The sequence below is a fragment of the Odocoileus virginianus genome, chromosome 30 (genome assembly GCF_023699985.2).
Source record: "Odocoileus virginianus isolate 20LAN1187 ecotype Illinois chromosome 30, Ovbor_1.2, whole genome shotgun sequence".
Lineage (NCBI taxonomy): Eukaryota > Metazoa > Chordata > Mammalia > Artiodactyla > Cervidae > Odocoileus > Odocoileus virginianus.
In genome coordinates, this window is record NC_069703.1 from 22,527,158 (window position 1) to 22,550,345 (window position 23,188).

The following is a 23,188-nucleotide window of genomic DNA, read 5'->3' on the forward strand; positions in this document are numbered from 1 at the left end:
GGCTGTGGTCATAACCCTGGACGTCTGTAGCCGTTCTGAGTTGAAATGAACGGACAGGTCAAGGAAGGGCGTGAAGCCGGAGGGCACAGGCAGGAGATGAGTCGGGATGCTAGGATTAAAGTGGATAGAGGTTGGGAGAGAAGGGAACTGTCTTGGTAACTGAATGGCAGATGCAAATGTGCAAGCTGCGGGATGTTATAGAACCACTTTTTCTGTGGTGATATCCCTACCAGACTTCTTTCAAAGGAAGTGGTTTCTGGAGGATTGCAGAGGTTTGGCAGTTTGCAGGGTAAATTTGCCCTTAGTGGAAAGAAAGATGTCATTGCTTAAAAGAGTGAAAGCAACATCATAGACATTAATGAAAAGATACATTTTTGTTAAGATATCAATATCCAGTGAGAGGTTTATCCAGTGGAACAGTGTTATGAGGCAGGTATGGATAGCCCACTATCAGTGGACAGAGACTGGAAAACCCGATGTTGGTTAAGTTGGAGAGGCTTTAGGAAGTGAACCGAAGAGATTCACGTGGGATCTGTCTTCCTGATAACTATTAAATATTGACGCACCCACTCTGCCCTGGGAATTTTCCTAAGAACTGAGCTTCAGTATTTATGGCCAATATCCACATGGGGGTTAAATGCTCCTTTTGAAGAAGAGGGGTATTGTTGCTCAATCACCAAGTGGTGTCTGACTCTTTGTGACCCCATGGACTGCAGCATGCCAGGCTTCGCTGTCGTTCACCAGCTCCTGGAGTTTGCTCAAGCTCCTGATGTCCATTGAGTCGGTGATGCCATCCAACCAACTCATCCTCTGTCATCCCCTTCTCTTGCCTTCAATCTTTCCCAGCATCAGGGTCTTTTCCAATGAGTCGGAGTAAACAAATCAGTCATCAACTAATTTCAAAAAGAAGACCTGAGTGCCCTGGGAGAAGAAGCCAGTCTGGGGCTGGGGGAGAAGTGGGACCTTTGATTAGCCTGTGCCATCCAGACACATGTGAGGTTATCAGTGATTGACAGGAAGCATAGACAGCCCTTGGGCTGGGCTGATGAACTGACTGGTCACCTAGTGGCTGTGCTGGGCAGTGGTTAAAAATGAGGAGGAACTGTGGGGACTTGGGATATGACAGGCCTTTGAGGAGGGCCTTGAAGACCAGACTATGAGCCCTGGGGGTTCCTCTGAAGGGTCATGGTGGGCTCTTGAGCAGGCGTGGGGAGAAGAAAGCTTCCAAGGGACACTGCCCAGTTATGTGCCATGTGATGGATTGGGCAAGAGAAGCAGAGAGAGCCTCCAATAACAATAGAAATGGCAGTATTTGAGCAACCCCCTCCCCTCCCCCCCCCCCCCCCCCCCCCAGGAAACTGGACTGAGAGTTAACAATGAGAGAGAAAATGACTGTGAGTGTTTGAAAGTCCAAACTGAACAATTTCTCTGCACCTGGCTGGCCCGCTGCCATCTCCCCTGGGGTCTTCTGTTGGGTTCGTGGTGTTGAGGTATGGTGGGCAGGTCACAACGCACTCAGAGACAGTTAAAAAAATCATTTGCTGTGTGCTCCTCTCCAAGAAACCAAGTAAGCCAAGAAACCAAAGTCCTGAGAGCTTCTCCTGCTTGATTTAACCCTAGAAATGTGAGCAGCCCAGTGGATGCCCCAAGGGTGGGTACCAAGACTTCTTACCATTTCTCAGAGAAAGTTTACTGGGACATTTTCCTCAGGATTATCTCTATAGCAGTAACTACCAAAGAAATTCTCGACTGCCCTAGAAAGTGGAAGAGGAAGCAGGAGAAAGCCAGAAATGCGTGGCCTTTTAAAGGAGAGATCAGGACTCGAATTTTGCAGAGCCTCCTGGCTCCAGCCTTTGTATCTCAAAGATCTGGAGTCACATGAACCTGGGCTGCTCCGTGGGCAATATATTAACCCCTCCACTGTGTGGCTGGTGTGAGTTAGTATAGAGTGGAGGGCTGCACATCTTTAAAAGCCCATTAATAAATACCCTTATTTTGAGGAAGAGGATGCTTCCACTGACTCACTTTGTATCAGTTCAAATCTGTTTGGTTGCCATTCTCACCGGTTTAAACTATAAAGCAGCTATTATTGGTTCTTATTTAAAAAGTCTAATAATTGTTTGCCCACCAGGTATAATTTGCTCCAGGTATTCATGAGACCATCCAACCCACCATTTTGTTCTTATCAAGTTCTCTTGGCTCTGCTGTCTCACAGAACTTAGTTGATTGGCTTGGGTTAATTGCCCATTCCTGAACCCATCATAGTGGCCAAAGGTGCACTATAGCTTAGACTCATGCAGGCTCACTCCTAAAGCTGGGGCTGGGATCCCTGCCACCTAAATAGGTGTCGACTGCATAGGAGGAGGAGTGGACTTGAGATAAGGGTAGCTGACCATAATGTCCCCTGTACCATCAGTCATCCAAAACTGCATATTACACATAAAATTAATAAAATCAGCTTAGGGAAGCATTGTAGGACTTTAAGGGGTCTGACTGGGAATTGAGACATGTGAGAACCATGCAAGTGCATAAATACCAGTTCCTTTCTCTTTTCTAACTAAAATAATGACAAGAGTGCTGCAAAAGTGAAATGTGAACATATCTTAAATTTATATGTAAATTTACAACAAATTGATATCTTTCAAAGGTGTCGACCCTGAGAATGATAAGATCAACTGTCTATTCTGTAGCTCTGATTGTGGATTGTCTGGGTCTGGTGACCCCTCTTGTGTCTCCCTAATGCTTCCTATACATATTTGTCATTTCATGTATCATGTTTCTTTTATATATATATATATATACTTAGGAAAAATTTTTTTCCTGTGAGAAGCACCTTGAGGTTTACTCTTTCAGCAACTTTCAAATATACAATATGGTGTTGTCATAGTCACCATTCTGTGTATTACACCCTAGGAGGTAGTCCTGTAATCCCCACTTACTTATTTTATAACTGAAAGTTTGCACTTTTTGACCACCTTTATCCATTTTGCCCTCCTCCCATTCCCACCTCTGGCAACCACCATCGGTCTTCTGTATATTTGAGTTTTGTTTTAGTTTGTTTCAATTTTAGATTCCACATATACATGAGATCCTTCAGTATTTGCTTTTCTCTGTCTGATATTTCATTTAGCATAATTCCCTCAAGTATATCCATGTTGTAAATGGCAAAATTTCCTTGTTTTTAATGGCTGAATAATATTCATGTGTGTGTGTGTGTGTGTGTGTGTGTGTGTGTGTGTGTAACATTTTATTTAGTCATTTATCCATTGATCAACACTTAGGTTGCTTCTATGTCTTACCTGTTGTAAATACTGCTGCAGTGAACATTGAGGTAAATAGTGTTTTCCTTTTCTTTGGATAAATACCCAGAAGTAGAACTACTGGGTCATATCATAGTTCTATTTTTAATTTTTTGAGAAACCTCCATACTGTTTTCCATAGTAGCTGCACCAGTTTACATTCTTACCAACAGTGCACAAGAGTTCCCTTTTCTCCACATCCTTGCCAGTGCTTTTTTTTTTGTCTTTGAGCCATTCTGACAGGTACAAGGTGATATCTCATTAAAGTTTTAATTTGCATTTCCCTGATTAGTGACAATGAGCACCTTTTCTTTTACCTGTTGGCCATCTGTATGTCTTTGATGGAAAAATGTCGATTCAGATCCTCTGCCCATATTTTAATTAGATTTTATGTTTGTTTTACTATTGAATTGTTTGAGTTCTTCATATATTTGGATGTTAACTCCTATCAGATATATGATTTGCAAACATTTTATCCCATTTGGTAGGTTGTCTTTTCATTTTGTTAATGGCCTCCTTTGCTGTGCAGAAGTTATTTGGTTTAATGTAGTCCAACTTGTCTATTTTTGTTTTTATTACCTTTGCTTTTGCTGTCAAATCCAAAAAAAAAAATCATCATCAAGGCTAACATCATGTAGCTTACCACCTATGTTTTCTTCTGGGATATTTATGGTTTCAGATTTTATGTTCAGATCTTTAATCCATTTTGGGTTAAGTTTTGTGTATAGTGTAAGATAGTAATCTTTTGCATGTGGCTATCCAGTTTTCCCAAAACCACTTATTGAGGAGGCAGTCCTATTATATATTCTTTACTCCCTCATCATAAATTAATTTATGATATATATATGGGTTTTTTTCTAGGCTCTCTATTCTTCCACTAATCTCTGTATATGTGTTGATGCCAATACCTACTGGCATAATAGCTTTGTAATATACTTTGAAATCAGGACACAAACCCTCCAGCTTTGTTCTTCTTTCTCAAGATTACTTTGAATATTCAAGATCATTTTTAGTTACATGTAAACCTTAGGATTGTTTGTGCTATTTCTGTGAAAAATGTCATTGGAATTTTAGTAGGAATTGCAGTGAGTCTGTAGATTGCTTTGGATAGTACGAACACTTTAATAATACTAGTTTTTCCAATTCACGAGCATGGAATATTTTCCCACTTGTTTGTCTTCTTTAATTTCTTTCTTCAATGTCATAATTTTCAATGAACAGGTTAAATTTATTCCTGGGTATTTTATTTTTCTTGATACAGTTTAAATGAGAGTGTTTTCTTAATTTCTCTTTCTGATTGTAATTACCTTATAGAAATGCAACTGATTTTTGTATTTTGATTTTTTATCCTGAAGCTTTACTGGATTCAGTTATTGCTTCTAACAGTTGTTTTGGTAGAGTCTTCGGGGTTTTCTGTATATAATATCAGGTCATCTTCAAATAGTGATAATTTTGCTTCTTTTCTGATTTGGATGCCTTCATTTTTTCTTGCCTAATTGCTCTGTTTAGGACTTCCAATACTATGTTGAATAAAAAGTGGCAAGAGTGGGCATCCATCTTCTTCCTGACCTTATAGGAAAAGCTTTTAGCTTTTCAGTTGACTATGATATTAGCCATGGGCTTGTTACATATAACCTTTATTACGGTAACAGTTCAGTTCAGTCGCTCAGTCATATCCAACTCTGTGATCCCATGGACTGCAACTCGCCAGGCTTCCCTGTCCAGTACCAACTCCCAGAGCTTACTCAAACCCATGTCCTTTGAGTCTGTGATGCCATCCAACCATCTCATCCTCTGTTGTCCCCTTCTCCTTCTGCCTTCACTCTTTCCCAGCATCAAGGTCTTTTCCTATGAGTCAGTTCTTCATATCAGTGGCCAAAGTATTGGAGCTTCAGCTTCAGCATTGGTCCTACTGATGAATATTCAGTACTGATTTCCTTTAGGATTGACTGGTTTGATCTTCTTGCAGCCCAAGGGACTCTCAAGAGAACTCCTATGTTAACAGTACATTCTCTCTATACCCACTTTTGTTAGCATTTTTATTGTAAATGAATGTGGAATTTTGTCACTTTTTTTCTGTATCTGTTAGATGACCCTATGGTTTTTATCCTTCATTTTGTAAATGTGTTGTGTTACATTCATTGATTTGCAGTTGTTCAACCATCCTTGCATCCCTGAAATAAATCCATCTTGATCATGGAGAATGGTTTTTAAAAAAAAAAATGTTCCTGAATTTGGTTTGCTAATATTTTGTTGAAGATTTTTTTCATTTACAATCATCAAGAATACTGGCCTGTAATTTTCTTTTCTTGTAGTGTCCTTTTAGTATTAGGGAAATTTCAGCATCATAAAATGAGTTTGAAAGTGTTCCCTCCTCCCCTCCCCCACTTTTGGGGAAAAGTTTGGTATTAATTCTTCCTTAGATGCTTGGTAGAATTCCCCAGTGATACATGTAAATCCATGGCTAATTCATTTCAATGTATGACAAAAACTACTGCAATGATGTAAAGTAATTAGCCTCCAACTAATAAAAATAAATGGAAAAAAAAAAAGAATTCCCCAGTGAAGCCATCTGATCTTTGACTTTTGTTTGTTAAGAGTTTTGATGACTGATTCAATCTTTTTACTAGTAACTGATCTGCTCAGATTTTCTATTTTTCTTGTTTCGATTTTAGTATGATGTGTGTTTCTAGGAATTTATCCATCCCTTCTAGGTTGTTCAATTTGTTGGCATTTAATTGTTCACAGTAGTCTTCTTGTGATTCTTTGTATTTCTATGGTATCAGTTGTAATGTCTCCTCTTTCATTTCTGATTTTATTTATCTGAGTTCTCTTTTCTTTTTTTCTCTGTGAGTCTAGCTAAAGGTTTGTCTATTTTGTTTGGCTTTTTAAAAAGCCAGCTGTTAGTTTCACTGATCTTTTCTATTGTCTTTTTAGTCTTTATTTCTTTCTCTTAGATCTTCGTTTTTTCCTTCTATAACTTTGAGGTTAGTTTGTCCTTCTTTTTTCTAGTTCCATGAGGTGTAATGTTATGTTGTTTGAGACCTTCCTTGCTTTTTCTTCTTCTTTTTTTACGTCATTCTTATTTCTTAATGTAGGCATTTATTGCTATGAACTTCCTTCTTGAAACTGTTTTTGCTGCCTGCCATCAGTTTTGGCTTTTACCACTCTTTGCGTCCTTTCCCCGAAGCCCCTGTTCCCACCTTCTACTGAACATTGACATCAAAGGCCAGATGATCTGTGACCTTTTGAACCCAGCGGGCTTTGTTCTGTCCAACACAGAGGCTATCATTCCCGCGTTCAGCAGCCCCATCACCATGTCAACCTCCTTGCTTGTCTGCATCTTGGCTGGCAGCATGGGCAGCCCCATAGTGACTCTGGAAAGGGATGATGTCTGGGTGTTCCCTCCTTCTTGGTCTCCATTGTTGCTTGATCTGCCCCAACAATCTACCCACACACCACTGCCACGTCAGTGCCTCTAAAATCATGTTTGATTAGTTGTTCACTTGCTCAGGAATCCCCACAAGATCTGGGGAATCATCCTTAAATATCTCAAGCAAACATTTGAGTCCCCAGCCTCCTTTACCTAGGCACCCCTTCCTTTAAGTTTTGGTGTGTTGTGTTTTCCATTTATCTTTAGTTATTTTAACTTTTCTTTTGATTCCTTCTTTGATTTAGTAGTTTCTGTAGCATGTTGTTTAATCTCCATAGTCTCCATGTTGTTTTATCTCTTTAACCAATATTTGTGACTTGTCCAGATTTCTTGCAGTTGATTTCTAGTCATACCATTAGGTGGGAAAAGATGCCTGATCATATTTCAGTCTTCTTAAATTTCTTAAGGTTTCTTTTGTGGCCTAACATTTGATCTATACTGAAGAATGTTCCATATTTGCTTGAAAAGAACGTGTATGTTGTTGCTTTGGGGTGGAATGTTCTGTGTAAATCTGTTAAGTTCATCTGACCTAATGTGTCATTTAAAGTCAGTGTTTCTGTATTGATTTTCTGTCTGGATGATGAAGTGGATTTTCTTTTTTTTTCATTTATTTTTATTAGTTGGAGGCTAATTACTTTACAGTATTGTAGTGGTTTTGGTCATACATCGGCATGAATCAGCCATGGATTTACATGTATTCCCCATAAAAATATGGAACGCTTCACGAATTTGCGTGTCATCCTTGTGCAGGGGCCATGCTAATCTTTTCTGTATCGTTCCAATTTTAGTATATGTGCTGCCGAAGTGAGCACAAAGTGGATTTTCTGTCTCCTACTGTATTGCTGTCTTTTTCTCCCTTTAGATTTGCTATATATTTAAGTACATGTATTTCTTTCTTTTCTTTTTAATATTTGTTTATTTATTTGACTGTGCTGGGTCTTAGTTGCAGCACCTGGGATCTTTGATCTTCATTGCAGCATGTGGGATCTTTAGTTGTGGCATGCAGGTCTTTAGTTGCAGCATTCTAACTCTTTGTTGTGGCATGTGGGATCTAGTTCCATGACCAGGGGTTGAACCCAGGCCCCCTGCATTATGAGCACAGAGTTGTAGTCACTGGACCACCAGGCAAGTCCCCTAAGTGCATTTGTTTATTGTTACCTGTTTATATGGCTTAGAGACTGGGCTGTGAAGTTCCAAGGGATGGGCCTATGTTTTTCCCAGCTCTGTGTCCCCCCATGCACCAGGCACAGTTCTGGGTACAGGGGAGGTTCTTGATAATGTTTGATAAATAAATACATTGCCTGTACCAATCAAAAGTCTGTGAGTGGTACTGAGCAGTAGCTACATCTGCTGGTAAACTTTGTGAGACTCTTCTCAGCTCCCTAATCTGAGTTGTTTGACATAAGATAGAGTGAAAAACAGACGATGATGGAGATGGGCATATTGATCAAGACTGGCCCTTCAGGTTTTAGCTTTTCAGGTTCAGAAAGTAAATTTTGTCAGTTCATTCAGCATGGATAGACTATTGGGGACTGACCCCCATTGGCCAAACCCACAGAAACAAATTGTGGATTGGAGTATTTATTTACAAAAGTTAGCCCTCCCAGGGATCTTATACTTCATCACACAGAAGCCCCCTATTCTAGTTGCTCCTACCTGTCAAACTGTCCCCAAACTTAGCAGCTTAAAGCAACAGTTTGTTGTTATCCTCGTGATTTTGTGGGTCAGGAATTTGGGTAGTGCATATCAGAAATAGCTTATCCCTGCTTCACAGTGGAGTGGAGCTTTAGTTTGAATGGGTGAAGATGTCTGAGATGGATCAAGTAGGGCCATATATTTGGGCCTCAGGTCTGACTTTTAGCTGGCTTCCTTAACTTTTCTCCATGTCACATATGCTGGGGCTGGAATTTCCAAGATGGCTTCTTCAGTTGCATGTTGGGTGCCTGGATGGGTGTGACCAAGATGGCTGACTGTCTCTTTCTCCACATAGCTAGCCTGGGATTTCCTTACAGCATGGTGGGTCTCTGGATAGTCAAGACTTCTTCCAGGGTGCTGGTTTCCCCCAGAGTGGGTATTCCAAGAGATGAAAGCGGAAGTTGCCAGTTTCTTAAAGTCTCTGTCTGGAAACTGGCATAGCATCATCTTTGCTGTGTTCTACCCATCAGAGCAGTTACAGAGCACACCCAGAACCTAGAGAGGAAGATGTAGACCTGACCTATTAGTGGTAGAGATATCAAAAAGTATGTGGCCCTCTTTAAAAGGCTTAACCTCTTCCTAGAATCCAGGTACCTAGGGAGAGAAATTAGTAACTGCTTTAATGGGTTGCTTGGTGTACAGGGATTCCAGAACTAAAACATAGAATTGCATCGAAAAAAATTTCTTCTAGGCCTGGGAGAAACCTGGATGAATGTGCTTCTCTGGTGCCTGTTATTAGATTAAGTATCTCTCTCTCTTCAGAAATAAACACTGCCTATTTTTGCTGTTTGGCTCCTCCTTCTGGGTTTTGTAATGGCCTCTCTCATCCTGTTAACACATTCTTTCTTCAGTTTGGCTAATACTGTTGATTAGATGGATTTTCTTTCTCAGTGCTCAGGTTACCATCAAGCCTTCCCGAGATTATCCTCCAGTTACCTTGACTTGGCTCAAGTGTTCCTCAGTCTCATCTGGCAGACATTTACAAATTGTCCCTGAGACTCTGGTGGAATCTAATGTATCGCTTTAAAGCCTCAGGGATGGGAAATTTGAAACTAGGTATTAGGGTATAAGGGCTTCCCAGGTGGCTCAGTGGTAAAGAATCTGCCTGCCAATGCAGGAGCTCTAGGAGACTCGAGTTTGATCCCTGGGTCAGGAAGATCCCCTGGAGGAGGAAATAGCAACCCACTCTAGTATTCTTGCTGGGATAATCCCATGGACAGAAGAACCTGGTGGGGTGCAGTCCGTGGGGTCACAAAGAGTCGGACACGATTACCGTTAGGGTATAAAGTGTCACTTATACCAACTTAGCAAATGTACTGCCAGAATTTTTATCTTACAGATAAAATTTGTGGTCAATGAAATATTCCAGACTATTCAATATAGCAGTATTTCTGGTTGGGAAATGTTAGAATGACCTACACGTCCCAGTAGGGAACTAATTAAAAAGTTGTAGTACATTCATACAACAGAATTTTATGCAACCATTAAAAAGAATAAAGGCAGGAAGTCTTCCCTAGTGGTCTAGTGGTTAAGAATCCGCTTGCCAACTAATAAAAATAAATGGAAAAAAAAAAAAAGAATCCGCCTGCCAATGTAGGAGACAGGTTCGATCCCTGGTCCAGGAAGATTCCACATACTGTAGGACAACTAAGCCCATGTACCGTAGCCACTGAGTCATCATCACCTGAGAGCTGAAACTTCTAAACCCACATGCTGCAACTGCTGAAGCCTGCATGCCCTAGAGCCCGTGCTCCATAACAAGAGAAGCCATTGCAATGAGAGACACGTGCACTGCCACTAGTGAGTAGTTCCTTCTTGCTGCAACGAGAGAAAGCCTGCATGCAGCTACAGAGACCCAGCAGAACCAAAATAAAAATAAACAAATAAGTTAAAAACATCTTAAAATGTTAAATCTTTTAAAAAATATAGGGGCAGATCTATGTGTATTAATATGAATTGCTTGCTATGATATGGGAGGAAAGTAAGGTGGTAAAACATACCACCGTGCTTGGTTGCTCAGTTGTGTCCAACTCTTTGTGACCCCACGGACTGTATCCTGCTAGGCTCCTCTGTCCATGGAATTCTCCAGGCAAAAATACTGGAGTGAGTAGCCATTCCCTTCTCCAAGGGGTCTTCCTGACCCAGGGACTGAACCGGGGTCTCCTGCATTGCAGGTGAAATTTTTTTATTGTCTGAAATTTTTTTTACTGAGCAAGAGAGAGAATGTGTATAAAATATCCCTGGGAGGACACACAAGAAATTGGTAATTTTGGCTGCTTCTCTGTAGGGGTCTTGAGTCTGGAGATGAGACTTAGGAGACTTAGCTTTTTACTGCAGGACTGCTATGAACCTCCATCAGAGTTTCCTCTGGCTTCATCCTGCCCAGGCATAATTCACCAACTTTTGAGTCTTTTTGTACCCTTTTTGTACTGTTTACATCTTAACAGTGTGCATATACATATTACCTTAAAAATTTTTTAAGAACAACAACAAAAGAATGGAGGGCAAGAGATAAAAGGATGGCTGACCTAGCTTCCTGGTCCAGCATAATATTTTGAAGTCTTTGGTAGGTCTTCCTTTGGTACCCCTGTTTGGCTCTGTGTCCTTACTTTTGATGTCCGCTTCTGCGTCTGCATCCTCTTTTTAGTTCTGTGTCCATTGCTAGTCACCTTGTCCTTGTTCTTGGAATGCTCTCATTGTTCCACTCGAGACCAGCCCAGCTTGCAGGTGTACACAGTGTACAGAGGTTTGCCGCTGGGTGTGTCAGGAGTGTGGCTTTGGGATGAGAAATGCTTCTGTTTCCCTAATAGCCTCTCTGAAGATGTCACAGGCAATGCCTTTTCTTGGATCACCTTTAGATATTCCTCTGCCCTCAGCACATTGTTTCTCTACAATAAACACTCAGAGGGAAATTCTTATTGTTCACCTATCCTGTGCATATCTTTGTAACCTTATGACAGTGCTTCTGTCTTGCATAAAAGCAGACATTTTTATGATTATTGAAGTAATGGCTGCACATATGCACAAAAGTTTTTTTTTTTGTAGCTTTGTTTGTAAAATAAAAAATTCAGAAGCATGTTAAATGCCCATCAACAGGGTAGATAGATTGTGATATAGTCATATAGTGGAACAATATGCAATAGTTGTAATGAATGCACAAGCTTTTATATATCAAATTGCTTCCCTGGTGGCTCAGAGGTTAAAGCATCTGCCTGCAATGTGGGAGACCTGGGTTTGATCCCTGGGTTGGGAAGATCCCCTGGAGAAGGAAATGGCAACCTACTCCAGTATTCTTGCCTGGAGAATCCCATGGACGGAAGAGCCTGGTGGGCTACAGTCCATGGGGTCGCAAAGAGTCGGACACGACTGAGTGACTTCACTTTCACTTACAGAATTTAGCAGGGAGAGGGATAAATTAGGAGTTTGGGATTAACAGATACACACTACTATATATAAAATAGATAAACAGCAAGGAGCTACTGTATAGCACAGGGAATTATATTCAACATCTTGTAATAACCTATAATGGAAAAGAATATGAAAAAGAAAAATATATATACATATGTGTATATATATGTCAAATGGAATTACTTTGCTGTACACGAGAAACTAATACAATATTGTAAATCAACTATCTTTCATTAAAGAAATAGAACTCAGAACCAAAGTTGAGTATAAAATGGTATGTGTTGTTGTTGCTCAGTTGTGTCCTACTCTTTGCAACTCCATGGACTGCAGCACGCCAGGCTTCCCTGTCCTTTTCTATCTCCTGGAGTTTGCTCAAACTCATGTCCATTAAGTCGATGATGACATCCAACCGTCTCATCCTCTATAGCCCTCTTTTCCTCCTGCCCTGCCTTCAGTCTTTCCCAACATCAGGATCTTTTCCAATGAGTCAGTTCTTCGTTTCAGTTGGCTAGAGTATTGGAGCTTCAGCTTCAGCATCAATCCTTCCAATGAATATTCAGGTTGATTTCCTTTAGGATTGACTGCTTTGATCTCTTTGCTGTTCCAGGGGCTCTCAGGAGTCTTCTCCAGCATCACGATTTGAATGCATCAATTCTCTGGCACTCAGCCTTTGTTATGGTCCAGTTCTCACATCAGTACATGACTACTGGAAAAAACCATAGCTTTGACTATATGGACCTTTGTCGGCAAAGTGATGTCTCTGGTTTTTAATATGCTGTCTAGGTTTGTCATAGCTTTCCTTCCAAAGAGCAAGTGTCTTTTAATTTCATGGCTGCAGTCACCATCTGCAGTGATTTTGGAGCCCCCCAAAATAAAGTCTGTCATTGTTTCCATTGTTTCCCCATCTATTTGTCATGAAGTGATGGGACCACATGACATGATCTTAGTTTTTTGAATGTTGAGTTTTAAGCCAGCTTTTTCACTCTCCTCTTTCACTTTCATCAAGAGGCTCTTTAGTTCCTCTTCACTTTCTGCCATTAAGGTGGTGTCATCTGCATATCTGAGGTTATTGATATTTCTCTCAGCAATCTTGATTCCAGATTGTGATTCATCCAGCCTGGCATTTTGCATGATGTACTCTGCATATAACTTAAATAAGCATGATATGTAAGGTACTGTTAATATTTCTATAAATTAAAAGCCACATGAAGATGATATGAGCTATCATGTGTGTGTGTGTATATATATACATATAATATGTAATAAAATTATATAAATATTGACAGAACGAACACTTTTCAAATTCAAGATAGTCGTTGCTCTGGGGCCAGGGCAAAGGGAAAGATAAAAAGGGGACTTTAAAATGCTTTCATGTTTAAAAAATATATAAAACAAATATGACAAATATTAACAGTTCTTGATTCCGGAGGGACAGTATATAGTGTTACTTTTTAAATCACCCACATTAAAATATTCATAATAAAAAAATACAAGTAATCATGCCCATTATGAGTCCATATGGACCCCTGGCTTGGTCTGATCTTCGAGAAGAGTGCTCAAGGCAAGATTCAGAGCAAGGAGAACCCGGGAATGCTGTTAAATATTTAGCACCTTCTGTCACTTGGAAATGTGAATTCCACTTGTGTGAGGGGGTTGAGGCTAAACTCCTGATGACACTTGGACAGCGCTGACTCATGACTGTCCAGCTGGACTCTTCACCTTTGACCCTAAATGATGCCTCTTGCTGGCATCTGTCAGGGGAGGCAAAAGGGTGCCCTGCGCCTGAAGTTACATCTCTCCGTCTGTTTATCTACCTGATGGTTGCCAGCTTTTCGGGCCAGGTTTGTTGACACTGGCCAAAAAGTACTTGGTGTTTATGAGTTCACTTTTGTCCTCAGGACTATTTACTTGCTGTTTCAGTGTTGTTTTTCCTGTGCTGAGAGCCTCCCCAAGGAACCCATCATCAGTAAACCAAACAGGCCCCTGAGTAGGAGAATAGAACATTACAAGGCAATATTCCTTTTTTGTTTTATTTGAGGGGAGATTTTAGACTGTAAAGAACTGCCTGTAATGCAGGAGACCTGGATTTGATTCCTGGTTTAGGAAGATCCCCTGGAGAAGGGAATGGCAACCCACTCCAGTATTCTTGCCAGGAAAATCCTATGGACAGAGGAGCCTGGAGGGCTACAGTCCATGGGGTCACAAAAAGTCGAACACGGCTGAGCGACTATCACTTTCACTTTTAGATGATTTTAATTTTTTTTTTTCCTTCTGACAGCTTTCTTGAGATATAATGACATACCATACAGTCCTCCAGTCTCTCATGTTCCAGGAGGATCACAAAGTCTGCCAAAACTCATGTTTTGAGCTCTTTAAGCTGTAACTCAGGTCTTTGAATGTGTGGATATGTGTGCGACTTTGCCCCATGGCTCCAACCCTGACCTTTCACTGATCCAACTAAGGATTCTCAGGGGCAGAGATCACCCCATCAGACAGACATTCTAAATATTTACTTTTATATATTTATTTAGCTGCATAGGGTATGAGTCTCAGCATGTGGGATCTTAGATCTTCATTGTGGCACATGGGATCTAGTTCCTGGGCCAGGGATCAAACCCTGGCCTCCTGTATTAGGAGCATGGTGTCTTAGCCACTGGACCACTGGGGAAGTCCCCAGATAGATATTCTAATTTTACTGTTAGGAGCTCATACCAAATCTGTTCTGTTTGTCGTGGGCACCATCAGGTGGAAGTCACTACAACCATGACTCTCTCTAGTTTGACTAGGCCTATTTGGACTGCAGCAGCCTGCACCCCAGCTCCCCGTTCAGGGGACAGCTAGAGGTGTCAGCAACCACACCTCCCCCACCTCAGCTGGGCCACAGAAGTTCTGGGCAGTGTGATTGTCTAATTGCCACCGATGCTGAAGCGTGTAGAACAACCCGTGACTGATGAATAAACAAAAGAGGCCAACGGTAGCAGGATGAGGCTGAAGAGGCCAAATCAATGTCCGGAAAGTTAATCTTGCTCTGTCATCTTTAGTGGAGATTAGTCCTTTCTGACGTCACTGGATCTTGGGACATTTCTGAGAGTTTTCAGGTCAGATTCTCTCTGGCCAGTGGTCAAGTTGAGGGTGGTGATGGCAGTCTGGATTAAACCGGTGAGATGTCTGTAGACAAGAATTGAAAGAGAGAGATTAATAGTCCCTCCCTCCACCCCCAGCCTCCCAGGGTTGATCTCCGGTGTCCCACAGGCCAGGGGTGCGCCTGTCACTTCCACGGCTGCATAACCAGTTTGAGCAGTCTCTCTAGCAGTCACTCCATTCTTTGTCCTCATCCTCCTGTGTCTTACCCTCACATGATCCCTGGTTTCTCCTGAGGTGCCTCCGTTGTTTCTTTCTTGTATACCTGGTACCACCCTAGAACATCTTCCACCTCCTGACATGGGGACCACATCAAGACCACCTTAGGAGTTGTCACCTCATATCATGGTCATTAGCATCAACATCTATGATTGTGCAACAGCGGCAAGCATAGATGGTGATTGAAGAAGCACCAAGTTTGAGTAGTTCACTCCCTGACTCTTCTTTCTACTTGCAAATTCCAGGCCTGGTTTCCCAAGGGGATAGGTGTGGAAAGAAAAATGGTAGAATGAGAAGAGGGAATTATTTAGTTCTGGTCTCTTACAGCCTATCTGGACCTCTTGCCACCTTCCCCATATCATAATGAAAAATTGCTTAAACAGGAGGTACCCTTCTGGTGAATTGCCACATTTATAGTCCAAACTGATTTTCTTAAGTGTTGACTGGAAGCTGAGCCTTGGTTGTCCAGTCATCTTTTTCAATTTCTCCTTTAAGTGTCCATTTCCTCTTTCAATGGCACCTGCTCCCTGGGGGTGATAGGAGGCATGAAAGATCCAGTGAATACCCCCAAGTATCTGCCCACTGGTAGGCAGTTGTTACTATAAAGGTGGTGCCACTGTCTGATTGGATGCTCTTGGAAATCCAAATATGTAGTACAGTCCATCTAAGGGTCTTTGACTAGTGCACCCACCCCACCCCCATCTGCTGTGTGGATGAAGATGGCAGTGCCAGACCTTGAAAAGGTATCTACTGCAGCCAGTGTCCAATGCCATCCTTATGAGAATGATAGGGGACCTACCTACACAGTCTATTTGCCAAGACAGGCCAGGTCCAGTACCCCTTTGCTTTGTGCCCCAAAGTGTCCTTTGCCACTGGCCTTTGTAGCTGGCAGTCTGCCAGGCTTTCTTGACTTTGTGTGCTCAAACAGTTTGTTTTGGGGCTCAGTCTTGAATTGTGAACCGTTTACCATGCCTTGTGCAATGGGCATCCCAGATGTTATCAGTTTGCTGATTTCACTGGTGTTCATCCAAGAATACCTTTTCCATAGACATCACCTGGGTCACAGACAGGGAGTGTGGATCTTGTATAATCTGCTGCCATAATGGTATCCTCAAAAAGGCTGAGACTTGACTATCAAGGCATCCTGCTGCTAGGTAACAACCCAAACTGCCCTGAATCAGTGAAAATGTAACAGGGTATTTATTGATAGGTCTTTTCAAGGCAAGTACTATAGCTCATAACTCTGCCCAATGAGCGGAGTTTCTGAGCAGTTTTCCCATTTCTCTGCCTGCACCTTGCAGCATATAGGATCATAGTTCCCTGACCAGGGATTGAACCTGTGCCCCTGCATTGGGGGCACAGAGTCTTAACCATTGGACTGCCAGGGATGCCCCTTCTGTGTATACCATGTGTAGTTTTAAACATATTTCTTTGTGTTGTACAACAGTAGCTGCTCGGTACACCCCATGGCCTTCAACTTAGCTGATCCATCCATGAAACAGGCCAAGGCATTGTCAGGAACCTCAATGTGTTGAAGCCCCTAAGAAACCCAAGGTTTAAGTGTATACCCTGCATTTGAATCAGCACATCTAGAGGGTGACTAACCACTTAATGCTAGGTTTACTTATTTCCTGGACATTGTTCTCATTTCTTTCTCCACACCGCCCCCCCCCTCCGCCTTTTTTTTTTTTTTTTTTGCCTTGCCATATAGCTTGTAGTATCTTAATTCACTAACCAGGGATTGAACTCGGGCCACAGTAGTGAAAGTACAGAGTCCTAACTACTGGAGCACTAGGGAATTCCCCTGGCATTCTCCTTTCTGACTCATCCCATGAGAGGCACATCAGGGTACAGCAACACTTTGCTTTGTCAATCTCTCAGTGTCCACCAGAACTCGAAAACAAGCCAGGCTGTATCTTTCAAATGGAGTGTTCTAAGTGGTGATGTCAGGCAAGCACCATGTCCAAACCCCTAGAGAGCCAGTGCCTAGTGGCCACATAACTTTGCCACAGGCTCCTGTCTGCATAATTGTTAGTCACTGACACAGGCCTTGTAGATGACTATCATCACGTTCCCATGGCATTCTCCCCTGAACGTATGTGCGTCTATGTCCAAATTTCCTCTTTTTATGGGGGCCCCAGTCATACTGGATTCAGGTCCACCCTTATGGCCTCGTTTTAACTGGATTACTTCTATAAAGACATCATCTTAAAATAAGGTCACATTCTGCAGTACTAGGCTTAGAACTTCAACAGATAAATTTGCCAGTGGAACCCAGTTCAAGCCATAACACCCTCTGTTAGCCTGAAGGGCGTTTATCTCAATCTGTGTCTAGGCTTCCATTCTGGAAAGTTGGTTGTCTAGAACCAGATAGTTTTCCAGCGTCTCTCTTTGGGGCACAAGAGAAGATCTGACTGTCCCTCAAAGATTGATGGTACCCATTGAATAAACTGCTCCACCTCACCCTGAGTGACTGTCTCATCATCTGGGCGCTCATGATTTCCACTGTAAGTCCAGGCCTGAGTTACAGGGGCCCTTCAGGAAGTTATAGTTTCCCCTCTTGTCATCTGTGGGTGATTGTGAGATGACGGTTTCATTGTGGATGTAAAGACTCACTGCAGCAAGCCCCAATTAGTCTTTACCTGTTCTTCTTCCACCCTCATGGCATCAGTAAGGTGTTCATGGCCAGAGTGGCTAGGAGCTTCAGTTCAGTTCAGTTTAGTTGCTCAGTCATGTCCGGCTCTTTGCAACCTCATGCACTGCAGCACACCAGGCCTCCCTGCCATCACCAACTCCCGGAGTTTACTCAAACTCACGTCCATTGAGTCGGTGATGCCATCCAACCATCTCATCCTCTGTTGTCCCCTTCTCCTCCTGCCTTCAATCTCTCACAGCATCAGGGTCTTTTCAAATGAATTAGTTCCTCACATCAGGTGGCCAAAGTATTGGAGTTTCAGCTTCAGCATCAGTCCTTCCAATGAATATTCAGTACTGATTTCCCTTAGGATGGACTGGTTGGATCTCCTTGCTGTCCAAGGGACTCTCAAGAGTCTTCTGTAACACCACAGTTCAAAAGCATCAATTCTTTGGTGCTGAGCTTTCTTTATTGTTCAGCTCTCACATCCATACATGATGACTGGAAAAAGCATAGCTTTGACTAGACGGATCTTTGTTGGTAAAGTAATGTCTCTGCTTTTTAATATGCTATCTAGGTTGGTCATAACTTTTCTTCCAAGGAGCAAGCATCTTTTAATTTCATGACTTCAGTCACCATCTGCAGTGATTTTGGAGCCCCCCAAAATAAAGCCTGTCACTGTTTCCACTGTTTCCCCATCTATTTGCCATGAAGTGATGGGACAAGATGCCATGATCTTACTTTTCTGAATGTTGAGCTTTAAGTCAACTTTTTCCAGTCTCCTCTTTCACTTTCACCAAGAAGTTCTTTAGTTCGTCTTTGCTTTCTACCATAAGGGTGGTGTTATCTGCATATCTGAGGTTATTGATATTTCTCTTGGCAATCTTGATTCCAGACCCCAGTCCAGTGTCTCTCATGATGTACTCCGCATATAAGTTAAATAAGCAGGGTGATAATATACAGCCTTGACGTACTCCTTTGCCTATTTGGAACCAGTCTGTTGTTCCATGTCCAGTTCTAACTGTTGCTTCTTGACCTGCATACAGATTTCTCAGAAGGTAGGTCAGGTGGTCTGGTATTCCCATCTCTTTAAGAATTTTCCACAGTTTGTTGTGATCCACACAGTCAAAGGCTTTGGTGTAGTCAATAAAGCAGAAATAGATGTTTTTCTGGAACTTTCTTACTTTTTCAGTGATCCAGTGGATGTTGGCAATTTGACCTCTGGTTCCTCTGCCTTTTCTAAATCCAGCTTGAACATCTGGAAGTTCACGGTTCATGTACTATTGAAGCCTGGCTTGGAGAATTTGAGCATCACTTTGCTAGCATGTGAGATGAGTGCAATTGTGCAGTAGTTTGAGCATTCTTTGGCTTTGTCTTTCTTTGGGATTGGAATGAAAACTGACCTTCTCCAGTCCTATGGCCACTGCTGAGTTTTCCAAATTTGCTGGCATATTGAGTGCAGCACTTTGACAGCATCATCTTTTCAGATTTGAAATAGCTCAACTGGAATTCTAGGAGCTTGAGGTCAGTCATTAGGTGATGATTCGATTTCCATGCCTTCTCAACCAGCAGAACTGGTGTGGCTTTTACATCTGCTACTGGGAGCAACCAAACTTCTAGAGTCTCGTTAGATTTTTAGCCAAATCTATCTCCAGTTTCTCCTTTCCTGCTCCTTGTAAGAAGGGATCTCAGTCTATCTCTGAGGAGCTGACTGCCCTGGATGAATAAAGAGCATTTTATGTATGGTCACAACCTCCTGTCTTAGCCAGGTGGTTTCGCTTTCCTGGTGATACAGAAGGGAAAGGAACAATCATGGAATGCTTCTAAAAGATTGTATGGGGCTCTTTCCCCTTTAAAAGGACTTCCCTGGTGGCTCAGATGGTAAAGAATCTGCCCGCAGTGCAGGAGACCTGGGCTTAATCCCTGGGTTGAGAAGATCCCCTTGAGAAGGGAATGGCTACCCACTCCAGTATTCTTACCTGGAGAATTCCATGGACAGAGGAGCCTGGCAGGCTAGTCTGTGGGATCGCAAAGTCAGACATGACTGAGCAACTAACACTTTTCTCTTTAACTCTAAGCGCCAGTAGAATTCATTAGGCTTTCAGGACAATGGTCAAGAACTCCTGTCCCCTTGTTGCTAAGTACACCAGCAATCAGGTCCTGCCACTGCCCACTGGAATCCCATTCCATACTTTGTGAGTGGGCCTGCTGGGGCCCCACTTTCTTTTTTCTGAAAGGATGTTGTGACTCTATCAGCGTTGGGGAGGTGGTTGTTGTTCAGTGCCTAAGTCGTGTCTGAGTCTTTACAGCTTCATCAGCTGCAGCTTGCCGGTCTCCTGTGCCCTCCCTCCGCTGTCCCCCAGACCTTGCTCAAGTTCATGTCCATTGAGTCGGTGATGCTGTCTAATTGTCCCATCTTCTGCTGCCCTTTCTCCTCCTGCCTTCAATATTTCCCAGCATCAGGGTCCTTTCCAACGAGTCAGCTCTTTGCATCAGGTGGCCAAAGTATTGGAGCTTCAGCTTCAACATCAATCCTTTCAATGAATATTCAGGGTTGATTTCCTTTAGGATTGACTGGCTCGATATCCTTGCGGTCCAAAGGACTGTCAAGAGTCTTCTCCAGCATCACAATTCAAAAGCATCCGTTCTTTGGCGCTCAGCCTTCTTTATGGTCCAGTTCTCACATCTAATACCTGACTACCGGAAAAACCACAGCTTGGACTATATGGACCTTTGTTGGCAAAGTGGTGTCTCTGCTTTTTTATACTCTGCCTAGGTTTGCCCTAGCTTTCCTTCCAAAGAGCAAGTGTCTTTTAATTTCATGGCTGCAGTCACCATCAGCAGTGATTTTGGAGCCAAAGAAAATAAAATCTGTTACTCCTTCCTCTTTTCCTCTTCTATTTGCCATGAGGTGGAGGGACTGGATGCATGATCTTAGTTTTTTGAATATTGAGTTTTAAACCAACTTTTTCACTTCCTCTTTCACTCTCATCAAGAGGCTCTTTAGTTCCTCTTTATTTTCTGCCGGTGGTTATCATCTGCATATCTGAAGTTGTTGATATTTCTCCCAGCAATATTTGGGAGGAGAGGGTTCAAAACCTCATGTAGTCCGTCTGTCAGGAGCAGTAGGGCAACACCCCTGGAGTATGGTTCCTTTTGCAAGTACAGTATTTATATCAGGAATATACTGCTTTTTAGTTGGTAAAAGATAGCAGTTTTTCTTTGACTGCCAGAGGGATTCTGTATTGTCACTCCACCAACATTGTTTCCAGAAACCACTTGACAAGCTCACTCCAAACCTTGCTTCCGCTTAGCAGTCCACCCTGCTGAGATCTTTATCTTGCTAATCAAGATTTCCTTTCAGGGCTTCCCTGGTGGCTCAGTGGTAGAGAACCTACCTACCAACACAGGAGACACGGGTTTAGATTCGATCCCTGATCCAGGAAGATCCCATGTGCCGCGGAGCAACTAAGCCCGCGAGCCACAAGTATTGAGCCTGTGCTCCACAAGAGGAAACCACTGCTATGAGAAACCCGCCCACCTCACCTAGAGAGCAGCACCCCCCGCTCACCGCAACTAGAGAAAGTCCATGCAGCAACAGAGACCCAGCACAGCCAAAAATAAATAGATAAATAAAATTATTTTTTAGAAAGACATTACACGTTTAAAACTTTGGACATGAGAGGAAGTTTCCTAACATTTTGGAAAGTCACATAATTAAACATTGTATTACTGGTTTCACATTTTTGCCAAAGTAGTAGGAGGAATGGCCTCAGACCTCTTACTGGAAGAATCACTTTCCCTTTTGTTCTCTCTTCAGTGTGGTTCTTGCCCCAAACTATTATAGTTGCTTTTTTTTTTACAGAAACCCAGACACAGGGATGTAGAACAGGCACCTCAGGAATTCCACAGTGGCTGGAAGCCCAGGGGTCCAGGGCAGGCAGCCAACCCCACCCACTACCAGAAAGCACAAATTTGCACTTACTTTCAGTTTTCAGTGGCTGGTTATGGACAAAATAGATAGGACTGTGAGAAGACCCCCTACTCCTCTGCAGGATGGGTCTACTCTCTCCTAACCTGGCTGCCCAACCCCCTCCACCCACCACCACTTTCCTCCTCCCCTCACATGCTAAAGAACACTCCTAAACAAAAGGGGTTAAATGACTGCGATGCTGAGTTGTGGAGTACCAGGTTGTTGGGGAGCCCCTGCTAGGCTGCAGGAAGGGATTTTATTATCTGTAGCTCTTTTCTAAGAGGGGAGAACAGCACAGCCACATTGGTCAGAACTCAGAGGCGATGGGAAACTCTAAGGATACCGGGACTTAATGCTTGTCAGGAGATATAGGGGACATAGGGAAGGAGATAGCTGGGTGACAGCTACATGTAGGTCTCCAGTTCTGTTATGGGAGGAAAGGGCATTCAGCCTCAGGGAAGGCTAGTGTGGACAAAACATGTTGCCTGCCATATCAGTCAACACAGGATACTGTGGTCATCAAGTCACTGGCCACTGGAGCTGCCCGCAGCAATCGGCTGAGAGGGGATCCAGGGTAGAAAAGAGCAGGATACTGGCCCTAGGTAGCTAATGTGCATGTCAAAGGAATGATTTCAATGAGCCCAGACTCTTGCATATATGTGACAGGGACCGAATAAAGGGACAAAGTAGATAATTAAATAATTAATCCTACTTGGGGGGTTGTAAGTAGAAAAAATATGGGATACCTCTGTTAAGTTAATGATTAGTTAAAAAAGCAGGTTTACTTAACCACAAAACTGAGCAAGCTTGCTTAATGATCAACAAAACCACGCGATAGAAACATGAGACATGCCCCAAAACAATAAAACAATGACGGCATGAGACCCACAGCCTGCCCAGTGAGCTCAGTAAGTTAGGACATGCCCTCTGCACACATAAAAAGCAATAATTTGTGGGCCTAGCTTGACCATGTAAGGACATGAAAACTCCCCTGCTCAACCTGGAGGAGGAACTAATGGTGGAAGCGTGATGTCTACTCAAGAAAAACAAGAAGGTCTTCTTCCTCCACCCCACTTTTCCTTTGATTATAAAACTGTAGCCCAGTAAGTTCTTGGGGTATAGCATCCTCTCACCTGCCTGCTTGTAAGCCTCACAGACATCCTATTCTAATAAATCACTTCTTGTCATCACTTTGCTTCTTGCTGAATTCCTTCTGCACTGAGACATAAAGAACTACACGGAGCTCTTCAGAGAACCTTTAAAATGCCACCCAACAGTTTCACATAGAAAAGCACTAAGTTCATTAACTGCAGATGTCAGGTTTTCTTTAAGTAACAGTAATCTTCTGATGTCCCAACTACCTGGGTTTTGTTGCAAAAGCTGTT

General features: G+C 42.5%; 1 protein-coding gene and 1 non-coding gene across 2 annotated transcripts in view; one reads left to right on the top strand and one right to left on the bottom strand.

Annotated features, from left to right (window-relative positions):
• CYP27A1 (cytochrome P450 family 27 subfamily A member 1) overlaps nt 1–23,188 on the top strand; it is a 39,200-nt gene that overhangs the window by 738 nt on the left and 15,274 nt on the right. The window lies entirely within an intron of this gene.
• Nucleotides 7,438–7,544, bottom strand: LOC139032276 (U6 spliceosomal RNA). Its single transcript, XR_011484811.1, has one exon. It is a non-coding gene; the product is annotated as a U6 spliceosomal RNA (small nuclear RNA).